A 21,720-nucleotide genomic window follows, 5' to 3' on the forward strand; every position below is an offset into this window, starting at 1 on the left:
CCTCAACCTCTCCGAGTAGCTGGGACTACAGGTGCCCGCCACCACGCCCGGCTAATTTTTTTTTTTTTTTTGTATTTGTAGTAGAGACAGGGTTTTACCGTGGTCTCGATCTCCTGACCTCGTGATCCACCCACCTCGGCCTCCCAAAGTGCTGGGATTACAAGCGTGCGCCACCGCGCCCGGCCTAATTCTTTTTCAAAATCACTTGTTTTCTTAGTTTCTTTTTCTTGCATACATTTTCATGCATGATTTTTATTTTTATTAAATGTATTAAACATGGTTATTTAAAAGTCTTTGTCTTATTATTTCAAGATCTGAAGTTTTTGCAGGATTGTTCTAGCTATCTGCTGCTTCTTGTACTTAGTTCTTAAATGCCCTATTTTATTGTGTAGTTAGTTTCTTTCTCTCTCTCTCTCTGTCATTTAACTTTAAACTGATCGTTTTCCTTGACATTTTATGTGTGGGAATACTTTGAAGTCTGGGATAAATTTGGCTTCCTCTATAAAGGATTCACTTTTGCTTCTGCCAGGTTCTGGAGGCATTACTATTTCTGGGATCACTCCAGTTACATTCTCCACTTGGTCTATCCAGACCACCCGGAGTGTGGATTTTTTGCTATAAACTGTGTCATGGACAGCTTGTGGTTTAAATGTTTAGTGATGATTCTTGGCACGTGTGTCTACACACACACACAAACACACACACATAAACATACACACCCGTCTTACCCTCTTCAGTGCAAGTGTGAGGCAGATTTCCCCTGCAGTCTTCAAGAGAATGTGGGAAATGTTCCTTTTTTTTTTTTTTTTTTGAGACAGTTTTGCTCTTGTTGCCCAGGCTGGAGTGCAATGGCACGATCTTGGCTCACTGCAACCTCCGCCTTCAGGGTTCAAGTGATTCTCCTGCCTCAGCCTCCCAAGTAGCTGGGATTACAGGCACCTGCCATCACATCCAGCTAATTTTTGTAGTTTTAGTAGAGATGGGGTTTCCACCATTTTGACCAGGCTCGTCTCAAACTCCTGACTTCAGCCGATCTACCCACCTTGGCCTCCCAAAGTGCTGGGATTACAGGTGTGAGCCACCGTGCCCAGCCCAAATGTGGGAAATGTTTCTAAATTTCCCTTTACACAAAGAGGATAGCCTTTGGAAGCATCCCAGCTTTATGGTGGAAGACCACTTATTAAACTCCTCATCTTGGTCAGACGGTGGGCTTTGTCTCCTTTTTCACAGTCTTGTGAGGCCATGAATACCAAAGCTCAAATTCAGCAGGTTTAGCAAATGCCTTTGGAACACAGTGCTCTACTCACATCTCTCAACTACTCCACTAAATCCCTGGACTAAGAATTGTTCATTTTTCTGCTTATTCACTGATGCTCTTAAATTATTTTTAATCCAGAATTTTTAGTTATTTTCAATAAGTATATTGATTCACTTGCCATGTTTCCAGAAATGGAAATCAATTTTATTAAAAAAAAAAAAGACTCATGTTTTATAATTCAACAGTTTTCATTTAAATAGTACCAATGTACAGCGTCCACTGAAAATCCACTGTAATGTTAATGGATTAATCATACTGCGTATTTGCAAAGCTCTTTTAACTTTTCAAATGGTTTTCACATGTATCTGTGGTTCTCGGGGTGGGGGTGGGTGGCACTGCCCTTCAGGGGAGTTTTGAAAATTTGAAGGAGTTGTTTAGATTGTCATTATGGATGGGAGCCATTATCAGCATTTAGTGGGGAGCCAAAGATGCTAGACTCCTACAGTGCCTAGGGCAGTCCTGCCCAAAGAATAATTGTACTATGTCTCATATGACTTTTCAGTATCCCCTGATCGTTCAGAGACTGAATATCATACCTTGTCCTGTGTCATAGCATAGGGGCTTATTTTAATTCTTCTTTTTAAATTTTATTATTTATTTATTTATTTTGAGATGGAGTTTCGCTCTTGTTGCCGAGGCTGGAGTGCAATGGCACGATCTCGACTCACTGCAACCTCCGCCTCCTGGGTTCAAGCGATTCTCCTACCTCAGCCTCCTGAGTAGCTAGGATTACAGGCATGTGCCACCACACCCGGCTAACTTTTTATATTTTTAGTTGAGACAGGGTTTTTCCATGTTGGTCAGGCTGGTCTTGAACTCCTGACCTCAGGTGATCTGCCTGCCTCGGCCTCCCAAAGTGCTGGATTTATAGGCGTGAGACACTACGCCCAGCCTATTTTGTTTTGTTTTTGTGGAGACAGGGTGTCTCTGTGTCACTAAGCCAGAGTGCAGTGGCTTGATCAGAGCTCACTGCAGCCTCAAACTCCTGGACTCACACAATCCTCCCGCCTCCGCCTCCAAGTAGCTAGGACTATAGGCATGTGCCACCATGACCAGCTAATTAAAAAAATATATATATATGTATGTGTGTGTGTATATATATATATATATAGTAGAGATGGGGGTCTCACTATGTTGCCTAGACTGGTCTTGAACTCCTGGGCTCAAGTGATTCTCCTACCTCGGCTCCCCAAAGTGCTGGGATTACAAGCGTGAGCCACTGTGCCTGGCCATGCTTCTCTTCTTAATAAGGACCAGTTTATTTGTGAGATCTTCTTCTTCCTCAATTTTTCCACTTTGATAATTTTTAATTTGTCTTGGCATGTTATTCTTACTTCAATTAAGATTATATCTCTCTTGTTTCTTATCATATGCAAACAAGCCTGGTTTGTTTTCATTTATCCTAACAGGGTCATTGTGGTGAACACCTGTACCTCTGCTCCTTGATTTCCTTAAGTTCTAAATCCAAGCTAATATGTTCATTATAACTAGTTGCTATCATTTCACTCCTTCAACGTGTCTTCTAATGGAATCATGCCAAGGCAGTCACAGGTTGAAACACAAATTTTTATGTATCTATCTACCCTTTATACTATACCTTGGACATCATTTTTGGAGGAATTATGTTTGTAGGTATATTGTCTCTGAATTTAATTTCAGGATAGTGAAAGAGGCCTTTACAGAATATTTGTTTAGAAATTAGGTCTGGCTGGGCGCTGTGGCTCATGCCTGTAATCCTACCACTTTTGGAGGCCAAGGCGGGTGGATCACTTGAGGTCAGGAGTTCGAGACCAGCCTGGCCAACGTGGTGAAGCTTCGTCTCTATTAAAAATACAAGAATTAGCCAGGTGTCATGGCAGGCACCTGTAATCACATCTACTTGGGAGGCTGAGGTGGGAGGCTCACTTGAGCCTGGGAGGCAGATGTTGCAGTGAGCTGAAATGATGCCACTACAATCCAGCCTAGGCAACAGAGCAAGACTCCATCTCAAAAAAAAAAGAAAAAAAAGAAAAAAAATTAGGGCCGACAGGGTCAAATCGAGTTAAGAACACAGACATATTTGTTTCATTCTTCTTCTAAAAACTCTATTGGGTAGATGCTTTATTTTTTTGATAGGGGAGGAGACTTAGGCTTAGAAAGGCAAAATAACTTGTCCAAGGTCTCTAAGATGTTTAATTAGTCTTGATTACAAGGTGGCTGACACCCTGCATCCCACCACTGATGTCTCACAAAATGTCCATTTATTCTGTCAATGAGTATGCATGGTGCAGCTGTGAGCAGGGAACGGTGCCAGGTGCTGTGTAGAAGGCAGAAATACGTAAATCACAGTCCCCACTCTCCAGGAGAGGAGAGAAGATTTGCTAGAAGCCCGGAGGCCAAATACAACCCGGCAGCATCATTGTCATCAGAATAGCACAAAAGCAGGAGGCCACTATGCTGAAGAGGTGTAGGAAGGAGGAGTACGTGGAAGAAGTACACTGGCTGGAGGCTTTGGGATGGGTGGAAATTGGACAGGGTGAGGAGGGGCAGGATGGGCTGAGGAGGAGGGAATTGGGCATAACTCATTTTGCTTAAGCAAAGGCAGACCAGTTTGCCTGGAGCACCCAGGTTAGACTGTGACATAATCAAATTCCTGAGAACAGAATGACTGTAAGACAAGCATCCAAGCTGATATCACAGGTCACCAGATATACATCAAAGAGAGGATGAGGAAGCAGACAGGTTAGCACAATAACACACTAGATGGCAAATAATTTTGTACTTTTATGACAAACTAAGACTTAAGGATGTTCTTTGCCACATTTTTTATGCTAGGGAAGCATTAGAATCCACAGAAACATCCAGAAATAAGAAAATGAGTGCACAGTTATGCTACATTCAGCTATTTAGCATACTATTAATTTAGCCTGGTTTCATTAACAAGTCAAAGTTATACATAAAGAAAGTGGGGAGTGGGAGACGTTGGCTAGGGGCTGGAACAAGGTACTGTTGCAACCTCAAAGGGACATCAGAGACACAGTCCATTGCAATGCATGGTTCTTGATTGGATCTTGGTTTGAATAAACCATCTATAAAAGAAATTGTGGAAAACAAGTGAAAATTTCCATATGGAGCAAGTACTAGATGATATTAAGAAATTATTGTGGGTTAGGTGTGGTGGCTCGTGCCTGCAATCCCGGCACCTTGGAAAGCTGAGGCGGGCAGATCACTTGAGGTCAGTTCAAGACCAGCCTGGACAACATGGCGAAACCCCGTCTCTATTAAAAATACAAAAATTAGCCATGCACGGTGGCACATGCCTGTAGTCCCAGCTACTCGGAAGGCTGAGACACAAGAATCGCTTGAACTTGGGAGACAGAGGTTGCAATGAGCCAAGGTCGAGCCACTGCATTCCAGTCTGGGTGACAGAGCAAGACTCTGTCTCAAATAAATAAATAAATAAATAAATAAATAAATAAATAAAATAAAAAAGAAGAAGAAGAAATTATTGTGAATTTTGAAGTTATGTAGGAAAATATCCCTTTTGGGATGTAGATGGATGTGTTTAGAACTAAAATGTCATGATGTCTGCAATTTACTTAAAAATACTTCAGCAGGCCGGGCGCAGTGGCTCACGCCTGTAATCCCAGCACTTTGGGAGGCTGAGGCAGGCGGATCACGAGGTCAGGAGATCGAGACCATCCTGGCTAACACAGTGAAACCCCATCTCTGCTAAAAATACAAAAAAATTAGCCGGGTGCCGTGGCAGGCGCCTGTAGTCCCAGCTACTCGGGAGGCTGAGGCAGGAGAATGGCATGAATCTGGGAGGCGGAGCTTGCAGTGAGCAGAGATCACGCCACTACACTCCAGCCTGGGCGACAGAGCGAGACTCCGTCTAAAAAAAAAAATACTTCAGCAACGAAGTAGATGAAGTCAATACATCAAATGTTAACAGTTGTTATCTAGGAGATGGGTATGGAGGTGTTCGTTATCCTACTTTTTCTGCTTTTCTATCTATGGTTAAAAATTTCCATAATAAAAAGTACAAAGAAAAAAAGAGAGAAAAAGAAAAAAAAGTTTATAAATAATTATAATGATATAGAAAAATATTATGATATAATGTTAGATAAAAGAATCAAAATTTTTGTATACAAATTTTGATTCTTATATAAAACTTATATATAAAATTTTGTATATACAGCATACATATTTTTTGTATATACAGTAGTATACAATATGGTCTTAACATTGCTTTAAAAATGAATACGTGCAAGTTATGAAACACTCACCAAGGGCCAGGTCCTGGGGATGATGTTGGTATTAGACTGTTCTGACACTTTTATAAAAAACTACCTAAGACTGGGTAACTTATAAAGAAAACAGGTGTAATTGGCTCACAGTTCCACAGGCCGCACAGGAAGCTCGGCTGGGGAGGCCTCAGGAAACTTACAATCACGGCACAAGGTGAAGAGGAAGGAGGCACATCTTACATGGCCAGAGCATAAGGGAGAGCAAAGGGGGACATTCTACACACTTTCAAACAATCAGATTTCATGAGAACTCACTCACTATAATGCAAACAGCAAGAGGGAGAGCCCGTCCCCATGATCCAATCACTTCCCACTAGGTCCCTCCTCCAACATTGGGGATTACAATTCAACACGAGGTTTGGGTAGGGACACAGAGCCAAACCATATCAATGTTTAACACACATTGTAAATAATTTCCCCTGACCCCATCAGCTGGTCAACAATGGAGCCAAGACTTGAACCCAGACTCAGCCCATTCCAAAACCCATGCTTTTTCCCTATACCAGGAGTTGGCAGGCTCTCTTGGTAAGGGGCCAGATAGTAAATATTTTTTTGGTTTTGAGGACCATATGGTCTCTGTTACAACTACTCAATGATCTTATTGTAGCAGGAGAACAACCACAGATAATGCACAGCTGAATGTGTGTGGCTGGCTTCCAATAAAACTTTATTTACAAAAACAGCTGATGGGCCAGATTTAGCCTGGGGCTACAGTTTGCCCACTCCTGCCCTATGAACATGATGCTGCCTTTCAAAGCATTCAACACACACATACATACAGACACAACCAGAGACCAGGAAAAAAAATCATGCTTAATCATAATTCTTTCCATCATACTTTTCTGTATTTCCTAAATTTTCTAACATGTTCTGTTACTTGTTATTACTCTTATATGTAAGTATTTATTTTTACAACTTCTTTGATTTATTTTCTGGGAGGAGAAATTTTCTATAACGCATTTACATAGTCCCACACTGAAAGGACACAAAAGCTGAATTGTGAAAAGTCTCCTTCCCACCTATGTACCAAGCCACCTCTGTCCCTTCCCCACAGGAAACCAATGTTATTCCACCTTTGTATTCTTCCAGAGGTTATGTTACCCACATGCAGCCAAGTTAGCAGGGCCACCACTGTGTCGCATGACTCCAAGAGACATCATTTATATTGAGCTCCTGGGATGCCATTGACATGGAATACAATGGAATTGTGCCCCCTGGAGTTGTGTAATGCAGCAGTCTCACCAAAGATGTGTGTGTGTGTGTGTGTATCTATACACTTATAAATATACGTAGAGATATATATGTGCATTTTTTCTACTGCCCCCTTTTTTTCAACCAAAATTAGCATATTATATACAATGCTCTGCATCTGACTTTTTTTCACTGAGTAATATATTTTCATACTCATTTGATGTCAGTTTATAAAATGTCCTCATTCTTTTTGATGATGATGATGATGATAACGGTCTTGGTGTGGCATCACAAAGGAATAGTAAGTGACCATTGTCACTTGTGTTCCAGGGATTGTTCTAAGCATTTGCACGTATGGCATTCATTCCTGAGCGCTCACAGCGACCCCATGAGATAGGCACAGAGAGATGAATATACTGACCCACAGTCACAGCTGGTATGTGCTCACCCTCTGAATTAAAAAAGAACACTTCCCTGGTTCCTTCTAGTACTTGGATGAGTTGTGCTGTACATTTAAATATTTTCTACATTTGGAATTCTTCCTGCAGTAACTATGAGATGAGGATCCAACCTTGTTTTTCTTTGACGGCTCCTGTTATTCCCAGCACCATTTCCCCACTGTCTCCAGATGCCACCTTTCCCACACATGAAAGTCTTGAAGGATTTGGGCCTATTGCTAGACTTTCTTTCTGTTTCATTGTTCTGTCCCTGTCATCAAGCGTCAGTGCCATACTCTTAATTCCTGAGGTTTTAGAATCTGTGCTAATATCTGGTAGAGTTTTATCTCTTCATTACTTCCCTTTTTCAGAAATATCCTGGATAGTCTTGGCTTGTTTATTTTTCCACATTTTTTTATTGTGGCAAAATATACATTGCATAAAATTTACCATTTTAACCATGTTAAAGTGTACAATTCAGTGATATTAACTACATTCACACTGTTGCATTACCACCACCACTATGCATTTCCAGGGCATTTAAATCTACTTCCAGGCTGGGCATGGTGGTTCATGCCTCTAATCCCAGCACTTTGGAGGCCAAGGCAGACGGATCACTTGAGGTCAGGAGTTCGAGACTAACCTGACCAACTTGGTGAAACCCTGTCTCTACTAAAAATACAAAAATTAGCCCAGCGTGGTGGTGGGTGTCTGTAATCCCAGCTATTTGGGAGGCTGAAGCAGGAGAATCACTTGAACCTGGGAGGCAGAGGTTGCAGTGAGCCGAGATCGCGCCATTGCAATCCAGCCTGGGTGACAGAGCGAGACTCCATCTCAAAAAATAAAATAATAAAATAAAATAAAATAAAATAAATCTATTTCCAGAACTTTAAAAAATCGTCACTTCTCAGCCTTTTGGCTAAGATCTAGTGCAGAACTTTTTTTATCATTCCAAACTGAAATTCTATACCCGTTAAACACTAACTCCCATTCTCCTCTTCCCCAAGTCCCTGGCAGACACCATTCTGTCTGCAGGAATTTGACTACTCTGGGTAGCTCATATAAGTGGAATTGTATAGTTGTATAATTGTATAATATTTATCTTCTGGTATCTGGCCTATTTCACTTAGCATAGTGTCTTCATCCACATCCACATCATAGCATGCATGTATCACTACTTTATTCCTTTTTATGGCTCAATAATATGACACTGTATATATGTACCACCTATATATATTTGTTTATCAGTTCATCTGTTGATGGACACTTGGATCTCGGGTTGTTTCCACCACTTGGCTATCGTGAATAATGCTGCTATGAACACTGGTGTACTCCAGATTAATTTCAGAGTCAGTTTGTCCAGGACCAAACAAAACATTCTTCTATTGCTTTTATAATTACCCTCTCACTTCCCCAGTTTCCCCTCATGCCTCCCAATGGTCATTCATTATCTTGTTCAATCCCAACATGCCCCAAATACCTTTCTGGACGTATCGTCCATCACTGCAGTGCCGCCTGTAGTTCTGCCTGCCCTTGCCTGCCTTCCCCTTCCTGGCAAAGCTGTGCAGCTGCTCTCCAGGCATTTACTTGGAAAGCCACTTTCCTTTGCTCGCTGGCTTCATTGGTCCTAAGGGACTTTACTGGAACTTCTGGTAATAAATTGCTCTCCTTGCACCTACCTGCCGGCCCTACCTGCAAACTGTACCTGCCTCCAGCCTAACAGGGTTCTCAGGCTCCTCAAACAAGCCCTAGCTTGCCTGCCCCGGAAGGCCCTCCTTGCCAGCCACCTCCAGCACTGGTCCCTCTGGGGAATCTTTCTGCCTCTCTTGTCATAACTTCAGGCTGCTGGCCCCCTTTCCCCTGCCACTTTGCCCCTCCATCCTGTTTGAGAGACACCTTTGCTCTTTCCTGATCTGTCTGTGGCTATCCTCAGCCTGGGCACAGGTGGCACACCTCTCACTTCTCCACCACCCTCTGCACATAGCACACTGTTTTCCGTATAATGGGTGCTGGTTTGAATTGGGTTAAATCAAGATCATCTCCCTCTGCAGGCTTAGGAACAAGTAAAGCAACCAAAACCCTCCTAGGCACAGGACAATCTTGCCACCACTCCCACCCTCCTGGCAGCTCCTGGCAGACCTCAGGGAATTATAAATAACACCATCCTGTTGGAGACCTGAGACATCCAGGCAAAGCCTGCTTCCCTGAAGGTCCAGCTTTGTATTCTGATCCTGGCTACCTGCAAGGTCCCCTACGTGTGCTGGGTCCCTGTGCCTGAGCCACCACTTCCTAGTCCAACTCTGTGATGAGTTCTGACAGCAGGTGGGGAGTGGGTTACAAACAGGATGTAATTCATGCCTAGCTCACTGTGTGGTCAGCTCTTCACCCTTCAGTTGCAGCTCTCTTGCCAAAAAGGTCTCTGTGGCCTGATTTTTTGTGAACATGTGCATATTTATGTGTTTCATTGCATTTCATGTTCATCTTAATTGTTTCTTTCTCTTTATTTCTAAGCATTTAAAATTCACTTATTCAACAAATGTTTTCTGGGCACGTACTTTGTGCTAGGCTTGTGCCGCAAATAAGACAGGCAAAGTCTCTTCTCTCTTGGATAGGGAGTGAGAAGCAGGCAATTAACAAGGAAACAGAAATTAGCACAATAATTTCAGAATGAGAAGTGCTAGGAAGAAGAAAAAGTAGAATAATATGACAGAAAATGATTTGGGAATAGGTGGAAAATATTTTAGATTTTGGTATTAAACTTCTCTTCTCCCTAGACTTTACAGACAGTTGTTAAAGACAGAGGGAAACTTTCCTACATCAATGAGTCCACCTTGTAATTTAAATAATTGCCTTTTTAATAGTCTCTTGACTTAGTTGATATTTGAATGTTGAACTTTTTAAAAATAAGCTGTTTCTTGGAAGAGAATTATAGAAATTTAAAGTTTATTCATTCAACGAATACTTGTTGATCTCCTACCACATGTTGGCATTGTTCTAGGTGCTGGAGGGACGGTAAAGGATGAAACAGATGAGGCCTTGTTCCATGGAGTTTCCAGACAATTCTCTAGAAAGAAATAAACAAAATAACTTCACATGGTGTTGGGTCCTATGAGGAAATAAATAAAGCAATGGGTAGGGAGGCAACTTTAGAGAGATTGGTCAGAGAAAGCCTTTGTGAGGAGGTAGTATTTGAACTAAGAGTTGAAAGAGGATGAAGATACAGAGAAAAGAGAACTCATACATTGTTGGTGGGAATGTAAATTAGTACAGCCTCTATAGAAAACAGTATGGAGATTTCTCAAAGAACTAAAAATAGAACTACCATTTGATCCAGCAATCCCACTACTGGTAATTTTTAACAGTATATACCCAAAGGAAAAGAAATCAGTATATCAAAAAGATACCCGCACTCGTATGTTTATCGTAGCACTATTCACAATAGCAAAGATGTGGCATCAACCGAAGTGTCCATCAACAGAGGATTGGATAAAGAAAATGTGATACATGTGCACAATAAAGTACTATTCAGTCATTAAAAAAATCAAACAGCAGCAATATGGATGGAATTGCTGGAAGACATTACTCCCAGGTGAAACAAGCTGGAGACAGAAAGACAAACACTGCATGTTTGCATGTTTTCACTTATAAGTGGGAGCTAAATCACGTGTACACATGGATGTAGGGTGTGGAATAACAGACAATGGAGACTCGAAACAGTGAGGGGGCCAGGCACGGTGGCTCACGCCTGTAATCCCAGCACTTTGGGAGGCTGAGGTGGGTGGATCACCTGAGGTCAGGAGTTTGAGACCAGCCCGACCAACATGGTGAAACCCTGTCTCTACTAAAAATACAAAAATTAGCCGGGCATGGTGGTGTGTGCCCGTAATCCTAGCTACTCAGGAGGCTGAAGCAGGAGAATAGCTTGAACCTGGGAGGCGGAGGTTGCAGTGAGCCAAGATCGCGCCACTGCACTCCAGCCTGGGCAACAAGAGCGAAACTCGGTCTCAAAAAGAGAAAAAAAAAAAAAAAAAAGAAAGGGTGAGGGGATAGGGGGAAGTGAATGATGACAGACTACTTAATGGGTACAATGTATTTGAGTGATGAATACCCTAAAAACCCTGATTTTACCACTGTGCGATCTATGCATGTAACAAAATCACACACGTAACATAAATTTACATAAATAAACTAAAAAAATTTTTTTAAGTTAGCAAACAGCTTTTTAAAAAGAAGAATAAGCAGATACCCCGCATAGTGAGTGGACAAAGAACATCCCAGACAAAAGGAACAAACAGCATATGCAAAGGGCTTGAAGAAGGAAAGAGCTTGTTTTGTTTAAGAAATGACAGAGGGCTGAGCGTGGTGGCTCACGCCTGTAATCCTAGCACTTTGAGAGGCCGAGGAAGGTGGATCGCTTGAGCCTAAGAGTTTGGGACCAGCCTGGGCAACATGGCAAAACCGCCAAAATTAGCCGGGCTTGGTGGCATGCAGCTGTAGTCCCAGCTATTCAGGAGGCTGAGATGGGAGGATCACCTGAGCCCAGGTGGTCAAGGCTGTGGTGTGCCGTGAGCATGCTACTGCTGCACTCCAGCCTGGATGACAGAGTGAGAACTTGTCTAAAAAAAAAAAATTAATTAATTAAAAAAATAAATGAAAGTGATGATAGAAGATGGTGGTGTAATGTGAGGTTGGAAAAGCAGACCTAGAACATACCACAGAAGGTCTTTTAGGTGACAGCAAGGGGGTTCAATGCAGTGGGAAACCGTTGGAGGGATCTGACCTGCATCCCATAAAGACCTCTTTGGCTACGGTGAGGGAAACAGACATTTTGGGGAGGTTCCAGAAGTCAAGGTGGAGGAAGAGCTAGTCTATAAGGCGGACCCCCTTTGTGAAAAATCAACCTATGAAAGAAGCCAACATACAAAAGATACACTGGAAGTGATCAAGACTCCTGAGAGCAGCCGGGAGGTGGGATCTCAAGTCCAGATGTTGAATGAGTTGGGCGATTGTATGGGACAGAACCAGAAGCTGATGAGGGGCCCAGGATGCAGATCAAAGAGACGGGATGAGCAGGCAAATGCCATTTCTTTTCATTCCGCCTATTTTGCTTGAGTCACCGGTTTGGTAAGGGGAGAGTTTCAACCATCTGCAAGTAATCCAAATGCTTTTACTAACCTGCCTACCCATCCACACCCCCACCAAAAAAAAAAAAAAAAAGAAGAAAAATAAGAAGCCAACCCCAGAGCTTGTACGCCTGCATTCTCCACAATCATTTCTCTGTGTTACAGCTCTTGTCATCTTACATTATACATGAATAACTAATCAACCAAACACAAACCCACTGATGAAAAAAACGCATGTTGGATCTAGAATGTGAGCAGGGTAAAGAGTAATATTAATTTCACTGGCAAATAACAAAATGGGAGCAAACATGAGGGATGTTAAGACAAGACTTGTGTTTTTGAATGCTTCTGGGAATGGAAACTCTCCAAGAATCAAGGGAAAGGGGGAAGAAGGTTGGTCGTATTTGGAGTGCACTAATACCAATTCTTTTTTCTTCTGGTATGCATATGTGACTATATGCAACATCATCGGGGGTCAGGCCAACTGGTCATTTAAACCACCATGCTGTCTGCCTCACCTAGTCGAACAGTTCATATAATCATCTTCCACTATTCCTTAATGGACATAGAGGTGTTAGTCTTAATGCACCAACCAATATTGTGATAGGCTGGAACAAAACCTTTTGCTCTTTGAATGTCCACAGTGAGTAACACTATGCTAGGTATGTAGTAGGTGCTCAATAAATGTATCTTTCACACACTTCCTAAATGAAATCTATCTCTTCCTTCATCATTTTCCTGAAAGATCTTTCTTGACCACTAAGGATGAACTCCTCATCTCCATATCCAGTGAGTGGTTTAGAAATGTTTTAGTCTTTCTCCTCCTTGACTTCATAATGGCATCTGACACTGCTGTGACACTTCAGTTGTCTTCTGTGACTCTGAACTTTTCTGGTTCTAATCTTTTCTCCCTGATGGCCGCTGTACCCTGACCTCCAATGATTTCTTTTCCTGTTTCTGCACTTGAAAGTCCATATTCCACAAAGCCTCTGCTTTTCTGTCTTGTCACTCTTTCTTTATGAGAAATTAATTGTATCTCATTTCAAATCAATGCATGTATCTATCATCCTCTGTCACATTACATGCAAAGTATCTGCTTATGGACCTGTCTGTCCAACTAGACTTCAAGCTCCTCAAAAACAGATCCCTCACTGTGTTCGTCTCTGTGCCTCCAGTACCTGGCACAGAGCTGGACACTCAGTGAATGCTCCGTACACACGGGCCCAACTGATCCATTCTCAAATTATGCTCAGAGTTGGTAGATTGGGTAGAAATTATTACCCCCATTATATAGAGAGGGGACCCCAATGCTCAAGGAGGTAAAGCAAACATTAGAAACATGATTCCTGCGACTGGCTATGGAGACTCCGTGTAATAATCATTCTGGTATTGCCAATTGCAAAAGGACTGTAAAGCTAATAGAGATGCTGTCTAAATACCGACATCCAATCCTTTCATGCTCTTCTGAGCAGGCTTGAATTTTCCAGTGCCTCTCTTAAAATACAGCCCGCAGGACTGAGCATAAAACTGCATGTGGCCTGACCTGCCAGCACGCGCTGGGAGTATTGCTTCTCTCCTTCTACACTCTGCTGTGCTATTAATAGAGCCTCAGATTGCATTAGGGTTCTCAACAGCCTCCTCGCGCTGTAGGTTCACATCAAGCTGGTGATCAGCTAACCCCCCGGGTCTTTCTCATGCAATGCCTTCTGTCAGGCCAGGCCTCCCCAGCAGCCACTTGGGCAATGAATGTTTTTGAATGCTCATGATTATTTGTGACTTAGACTAGAAGGCGCAACACCAGATCATGCCCTCCTTTCTCATGTGGCATTTTGCTGAGTGGGTGATGGGGTCTTAGGGGTCCTGTTCAGAACCCAGAGCTGTGGCCAGCCACTGGGGGCCACCAGCATCATCGGACCCACAAAAGTAAGAGGATGATGGTGAAATTAATTTTCTGGCTCACTTCAAATTATTCTTATGTTCATCCCTACTCCTCTTGGATTAGGTCCTTTCCTGGTCTTGTTCTAATGCTGGGTGTTTGTATGCACAGCCTCTTTTCCCTCCCACCCATGGACACAGCCACATTTTGATTTCTCATGCCCTTTCCAAATAGTAGTAGTATTTTGAGCATGAATATCTTGCTCAGAAATTGGCTGTACAGTCTATCCCCTATTGTCTTCACATCTAATACTTTTCTTTTTTCCCTCTGCCTCTCCTATGCATCGATACCACGTTTGGCTAAATAGATTTGATTTTGACCTATTTGAATTCTCCTTTCACAGATGACAGCCCTTTCTCCCTCTCCTTCCTTCCCTTCAATTAGTTTTTTCAGCCACTTGGAATTAGCTGACGGGAACTTGTAGAAATTGCAACGTGGGCTACTGTGGTGGGTCTCAGCGTCAACTCCAGGAAACCTCTGAATCTGGGGGGCTCTGGTTTCAGAATCTGATAGCCAGGCCCTGAACTCTGGAATGTGGGGCTGTGACATGAGACGTAGCTTCTCTTTGCTCGGCCAGTAGAGGGAACCGAAATGTGAGGCGCAAGAAGGCGTTTCCTCTGTTCGCCAGACGAGGGCGCTCATACCCATGGTCCTCCAAAGTTGGAATTTCTCTCCCCAAAACAAATCTTAGTCGGGTTGGCCTCCGTGTAACCCAAACATATGATGGGATGACACTACAGCTGTGCTACTGATTGCTGCTTTGACCGCCTCCTATGCTGTGTAAATGGCCAAAAGCAAAGAATTATTAAAAAGCAGGCCCAATGTTGTCCAAGCTCATGTGTGGTTTGTGGGTCTATGTGTTTGCTGCTGGCAAATTCGTGAGCAGATGGGACTCCAAGGCAAGGCGTGGAAGTGATGATGGGAATGTTGGAAGTTCACAGACGTAACTTGTAGAGTGTGTGAGGCCGGGTGCGCGGACCCTGCGTATCTGCAGCTGTGATACTTAGATTTCGGTTTCGCAAGGCAGGTCACGGTGGAGATGGGGCAAGCTGCAAGGGGGGTGGAGAGGAGGAAGGGAAGGTGACAGTGGCCCTCTGTCAACTGTTTCCAGGTGGAGTTGAAAGGTGTAATCATTTTCTTCTGGGGGCCTTGGCACCTTTCGTCAAGACGAAGTTGGTGACTGGTTTATAAAGATTTAGAAAATTAAGCTCAAGAGGCCAAGGAGAAAATGGTTTCCAGGTGGAAAGGGCTTGACAGAGTGGTGCCCTTGTGCTGTGACTCCGAGCTCCGTGGAGCATTCCAGTGGCCCACCGTACTCCCACCCCTCCAGGCGGCCCTGGGAGGCAGCCAAGTCTAGGAGGCAAAGGGCTCCCTAACTGCCAAGCAGTGAAGATGTTTAATAAAATATTTACCTACACGTTTAAGAATAATGATGACAGCATGACAAACAGTGGTGAAACAGCTTTAGGGGACATGGAAGCGCAGCCCTGGGATATTTTTAATGAGAACGGTGACTTCCTGTTTAACTCCCAAGGCTTGTCTCTTGGGCCTACCATACCCACACTGGTATCACAAGATACCGCCCATGATTGGGGAGGGGGCTCACCAGACTGGCCTAGGGTGTCCCCTGCAGGAAGCTGCCACATGGAGAGGCTACAGCCAGCCTCACTCCCAGCCCTAAGCTATTGCCCGCCTTTTGCAACTACTGAAGATTACAGCTTTCTGATCCCTGCCCCCACCACACCCAGAAGGGTCCTCTGTTGTGGTCATTCAATAAATGATATTTCGTAATTAGGAATCTAGCTCTTTCTTATTCAACTAGACTAATAGGCACCCTATGCCCTGCTTGGGTGTGATAATTTTGAGTTGGAGACAAGGAAAAAGGAGTGGATAAAAGGGAATAAAAGTCTTCAACCACAGCACTAGATTTCAGCTATGCCCCATGTGAAAATGGAAAAAAAAAAATTGGCTAAACACACTTTAGGTTTGTTTTTCCCTCCTTTTGGGAGCTTTTTGCATTTTCCTCCCCAATTTGGAAAAAAAATGAAAGAAAACAAATTTCTCTATCATTTAAATAAAACAGACTTTTATGTCTCTAAATATAATACATCAAACAATTTTAGGAGTAAATAAATTATACATAAAGATACTTGTTTGTTAGCTCACTAAAGGCTGTTTGAAAAATAGAATTTTGCCGGTGAGGTGCCTCACACCTGTAACTCCAGCACTTTGGGAGGCCGAGGCAGGTGGATCACCTGAGGTCAGGAATTTGAGACCAGCCTGACCAATATGGCAAAACCCTGTCTTTACTAAAAATACAAAAATTAGGTGGGCTGTGGTGGCACATGCCTGTAATCTCAGCTACTCAGGAGGCCGAGACAGGAGAATTGCTTGAACCAGGGATGTGGAGGTTGCAGTGAGCTGCCATTGAGCCACTGCACTGCAGCCTGGGCGACAGAGGGAGACCCTGTCTCAAAAACAACAACAAAAAATAAAAATATAATTTCACTTTCTGTCAGCCTCACATCCTCCATGGTTTTGTGTGTTTATTTTTCCAGATATTTTATACCTCCAGTTATGACTCTGTTAGAAAGATACCATCTTGGGGCCAGGCATGATGGCTCACCCCTGTAATCTCAGCACTTTGGGAGGCTGAGGCAGGTAGATCACCTGAGGTCAGCAGTTCAAGACCAGCCTGGCCAACATGGCGAAACTCTGTGTCTACTAAAAATACAAAAATTAACTGGGCCTGGTGGCGGGCGCCTGTAATCTCAGTTACTCAAGAGGTTGAGGCAGGAAAATTGCTTGAACCCAGGAGGCAGAGGTTGCAGTGAGCCGAGATCGTGCCATTGCACTCCAGCTAGGAGACAGAGTGAGACTCTGTGTCATAAAAAATAAATAAAGATACCATCTTGGCTCTCCCATATTATACAGATCCAGAAGAAAGACCAACTTAGGATCTCTATGCACATGATTATTTCATATTTTTTTGGAAGAAAATAAACTAGTGTTGAATTTAAGAACATGCTCAGAAGTCATGATTTTTGAGGAAGGAGGCTATTTATTTAAATCGATATAAAGGACCATTAGTTTTAGACCTGTAATTTATACTTGGTGAAATTTTCATGAAAAAAAAACAAAAAAAAAACTCATTTCCCTAAATATTTTCTAGTAAAAACATGGCTTGCATTTTTGATGCAAAGTCCGCCACACTGTTTTTAAAAGTGAGGCTTATGAGACCGTGGGAGAGAGATAAGTGAACAGCCTCTTTAATAAGAGAGGCGTCCAGCGTGGCGGTGAAATGCAATACCAAAAAGTAAACAAAGAGCATCGTGTGAAAAAGAGCAAGATGAAATGAATCTTGCTTTTCCTATTTGAAAAACATGCTCATGGTTGTTAGTAACTGAGTCAAGACATTTAAATCATATATATACTTTTATATCTCGACAGTGACCTTTTATAAGTGTACAGTGGGGATAAGAAGATGAGCAAAGCCTTGCTGCAGAAAAATCATTTCAGTTAATTGAACATGAAATGTGTTACCATCTGATAACATTAATAATATGTGATCGCTACTTTGTATCTAATATGAAGTTCATTTGGTTGGAATCTAAAGCATTCTATAAATGTTAGCATATGAATCCTGTTGCAAACCTATAAACTAAGCAGCTCTATTTTGGTGCATTTTGAAGTATCTCTGTGTTAGTTATCCGTGCTGTGTAACAAATTATCCCCAAACTTAGCAGCTTCAAACAACAAATATTGATTATCTCAGCATCAATCAGGAATGGCTTAGCTGAGAGGTTTTAGTTCAAAGGCTCTCATTAAGTTGTAGTCAAGGCATTGGCCAGATTAACAATCATTTGAAGACTTGATGAGGGCTGGCAGATCCACTCACAAGGTGTCTAACTCACAATCCCAGCAAGTTAGTTTGAGATGTTGACAGTAACCTCAATTCTTTTCTACACTGGTCTCTCCATAGGGCTGCCTGAGCATCCTCATGACATGGCAGCTGGCTTCCCCCAGAGCCAATGATCCATGAGACAAAGCAAGACGGAAGCTACAATATCTTTGGATGATCTAGCCTTAGAATTCACCCACCATCACTTCCTTCACATCCTGCTCCTTAGAAGCCGGTTACTAAGTACAGCCCACACTCGAGGGGAGGGCAATTCGACTCCATCTTTTGGAGGAGTCTTAAAGAATTTGTGAACATATTTTAAAGGCACCACGATCCCCTGTTTACATAAGGACAGTAGAAAATGATGGTGGCTTACCTGCTCAAGGTCAATGAACTACTGGTAAGACCCCACCTGGAAGGCGGCAGGCTTTTTTATTTATTGTAAAGCAAAATAGAAAACCCACATTCTTGAAATAACTGCACATGAATCTCAAATCTGCCTCTTTAAAATGTCCAAGACCTTCTAAAAGTGGCAGGACGCTTTCTGTTTAGAAATGGATGAGATGGACACTAGACTGGAAGGGTCAGCCTTTGATTAAGAGTCAGCTTTCCTCTTAATCAGCTCTAGGACCCTGAGAACAAAAACACTTTTCTGAGGGATGGTTTCCTCCTTTGTAAAATACGATGAGCTAGCCGAATGGTTTCCAAAGTTGGTGGCCTTTAAGGTCCTCTGGGGAATTAAAAACTCACTGATCTTGTGTTAAAGCCACAATGTCCAGGAATCTGTACCACCTAAAAGCACTTGGGGACTCTGGCACCCTTTTTTGCAGACAGTAGGAACTGCTGGGTTACATGATTTCTCATGCTTCCACTTGTAACAGTATTTTATTTATTTTATTTATTTTTGAGACGGAGTCTCTCTTTGTCACCCAGGCTGGAGTGCAGTGGCATGATTTTGGCAACCTCCGCCTCCTGAGTTCAAGCGATTCTCCTGCCTTAGCCTCCAAAGTAGCTGGGATTACAGGCTCCCGCCACCATGACTGGCTAAATTTTTTTGTATTTTAGTAGAGACAGGGTTTTACCATGTTGGCCAGGTTGGTCTGGAACTCCTGACCTCATGTGATCTGCTCACCTCAGCCTCCCAAAGTGCTGGGATTACAGGCGTGAACCACCATGCCCGGCCAACATTATTTTAACTCTCCCCATCAGACTGGGTATGCCCATGTAAATTGTTGGTTCTCCATCTTCACTACAATCACGAGCAGAATTTTTAAAAAATATGATACCTAGGCCTTCCCTAGGAAAATAAGTCATTCTGGGGTGGAACTCAGATACCATCATGGGTTGTTGGCATGTTTTCATCAGTACATTTAAAACTAATCGTGTTTAGCCTTGTTGGCACATTAGAATCACTTGGGGAGCTTTAAAAAAGCCCACTGCCCAGCCTGTCCCCCAGGCCAATTAAATCACAATCTCGTGGGAAAACCAAGAATCAGTATTTTTTAAAGCTCCCCAGGTGATTACAACATACAGCCAAACTGACCTATGTTTGCCACATTTGAGATAATTCTAATACTAATTCACCTATAAGGGATTATTCAGAAAAAAAATCCCAACATTTAGGTGCCACAGTACTCTTAAGAAAAAAATGCATTTAAAGCGGAAGATATTACAATTTTGAAATGAAAGATATTAAAAATTAAATGGAACTAAGTTCCATTTCTGGCAATATGGTAGACTAAGTAACTTGAAAATCCTCCCATCATAAACCACCTATAAATACTGGTCAGAATGTAATAAACACCTATTTAAATGAGCTCTTGGGACAGTAAGCAAAGGCTCTCAGAGTCAGGAAGAAGAGGGCATGGTATGCAAGTAAGCTGAGGTTCAGCTGGTCCTAGGCAGGTTTGCTGGTGTTGGGAACCTGAGGTTTGAGAATCAAAATAGGAAGGAGACTATGCTTAAGGTCCATTAAAAGTGGGAAAATGGAACTCAGAATCCCCGTAAAGCTGGAATCCCATAAAGCTAGAACCTCCTGAATCACTAGAGAAATAATCACTGGAAAAATAACCTCCCCAATGTCACAAGGAGACAAGAAAATGTGCCTGTCCTGGCATGGGTTGAGGGTGGGGAAAAAAGGGCTTTACTGAGAATTTGAGATTATAATGCGGTATGGTCCAGGAACCCCAAAGCTGAGAATGAATACAGAAACACAGACCCAATGCCAAACTATACAATGTATGTGGATATAATCCTCCACAAGCAAGATGTAGCAGACACAAAGGTCCCAAGGACCTCGGGTAACAGAACTATCAGGCAGACTATAAAATAAACAAATTGAAAATTACTAAAGACACAAAGGAACCTTTGACACCATGAGAAAATAACATAACACTCTAAAAAGGGTAGATTTTAAATAGAACTAAATAGAATTCCTAGAAATGACAAATATAGTCACCAAAATGAAAAGCTCAGTGATGAGTTAAACAGCAGATTAGACAGAGTCGAAGAAAGAACCGCAGATGGATCTGAGAAAATTGCCCAGGAAGCAGCAAAGACAAAGAAAAGGAAAGTCTGGCAGATTCAGAGTATGCTGGATAGAAGGAGAAGATGCATCATACATTTCATATAAGTACCAAAAGACAATGAGAGGGATACTTCATTTAGAGAATCCCAAGATTATGCATATACAATGAGTATTGAATCAGATAAAGAAGAAGAAATTCATACTTGAATATAGCAGAGTAAAAATATAGGAAGCCAAAGACAAGGAAAAAGTCTTAAAACCAGAGAGAAAAGACAGATTACCTACAAAGGAATGACAATTAGACTCATAGCAAATGTTTCAGAAATAAAGAATAGGAAGACATGGTATACTCAGAAAAGTACAGGGTAAAATAACTGCCAATCTCGAGTATTACACCCAGAGAAATCATCATTTGGGAATGAGAGTGAAATATGACATGTTTGTCTTAGCAGAGAGAGTGTACCACTCACACAATCCCCTGAAAGAAACTAAAGGTTATGTTTCAGGGGAAAGGGTCTATATCTAGAAGGAAATTGGTAAATATGGGCAAATCTAAACGATGAATTGACTGTATATAAAATTACAATAGAGATTAAAATTAGGGGTATAAAAAGTAGGTGGATCTAAAAATAACAAGCAACAATAAACATAATGAGAGGATGTAACTGAAGATGACTCATTCTTAGCTTATTGGATAGTTCTAGGGCATTTGATTTACTTTAGATCACATGTACAGGTTAAAATTGCAATCACTGAAAGAGTAGAAATAGAATTTACAACTTCTGGCCAGACACAGTGGCTCACACCTGTAATCCTAGCACTTTGGGAGGCCAAGACAGGTGGATCACTTGAGGTCAGGAGTTCAAGACCAGCTGGCCAACACGGTGAAACCCCATCTCTACTAAAAATACAAAAATTAGCTGGGTGTAGTAGTGGGTGCCTGTAATACCAGCTACTCAGAGGCTGAGTCAGGAGAATCGCTTGAACCCAAGAGGCAG

The sequence above is a fragment of the Hylobates moloch genome, unplaced genomic scaffold (assembly GCF_009828535.3).
Source record: "Hylobates moloch isolate HMO894 unplaced genomic scaffold, HMol_V3 SCAFFOLD_10, whole genome shotgun sequence".
NCBI classification, from domain to species: domain Eukaryota; kingdom Metazoa; phylum Chordata; class Mammalia; order Primates; family Hylobatidae; genus Hylobates; species Hylobates moloch.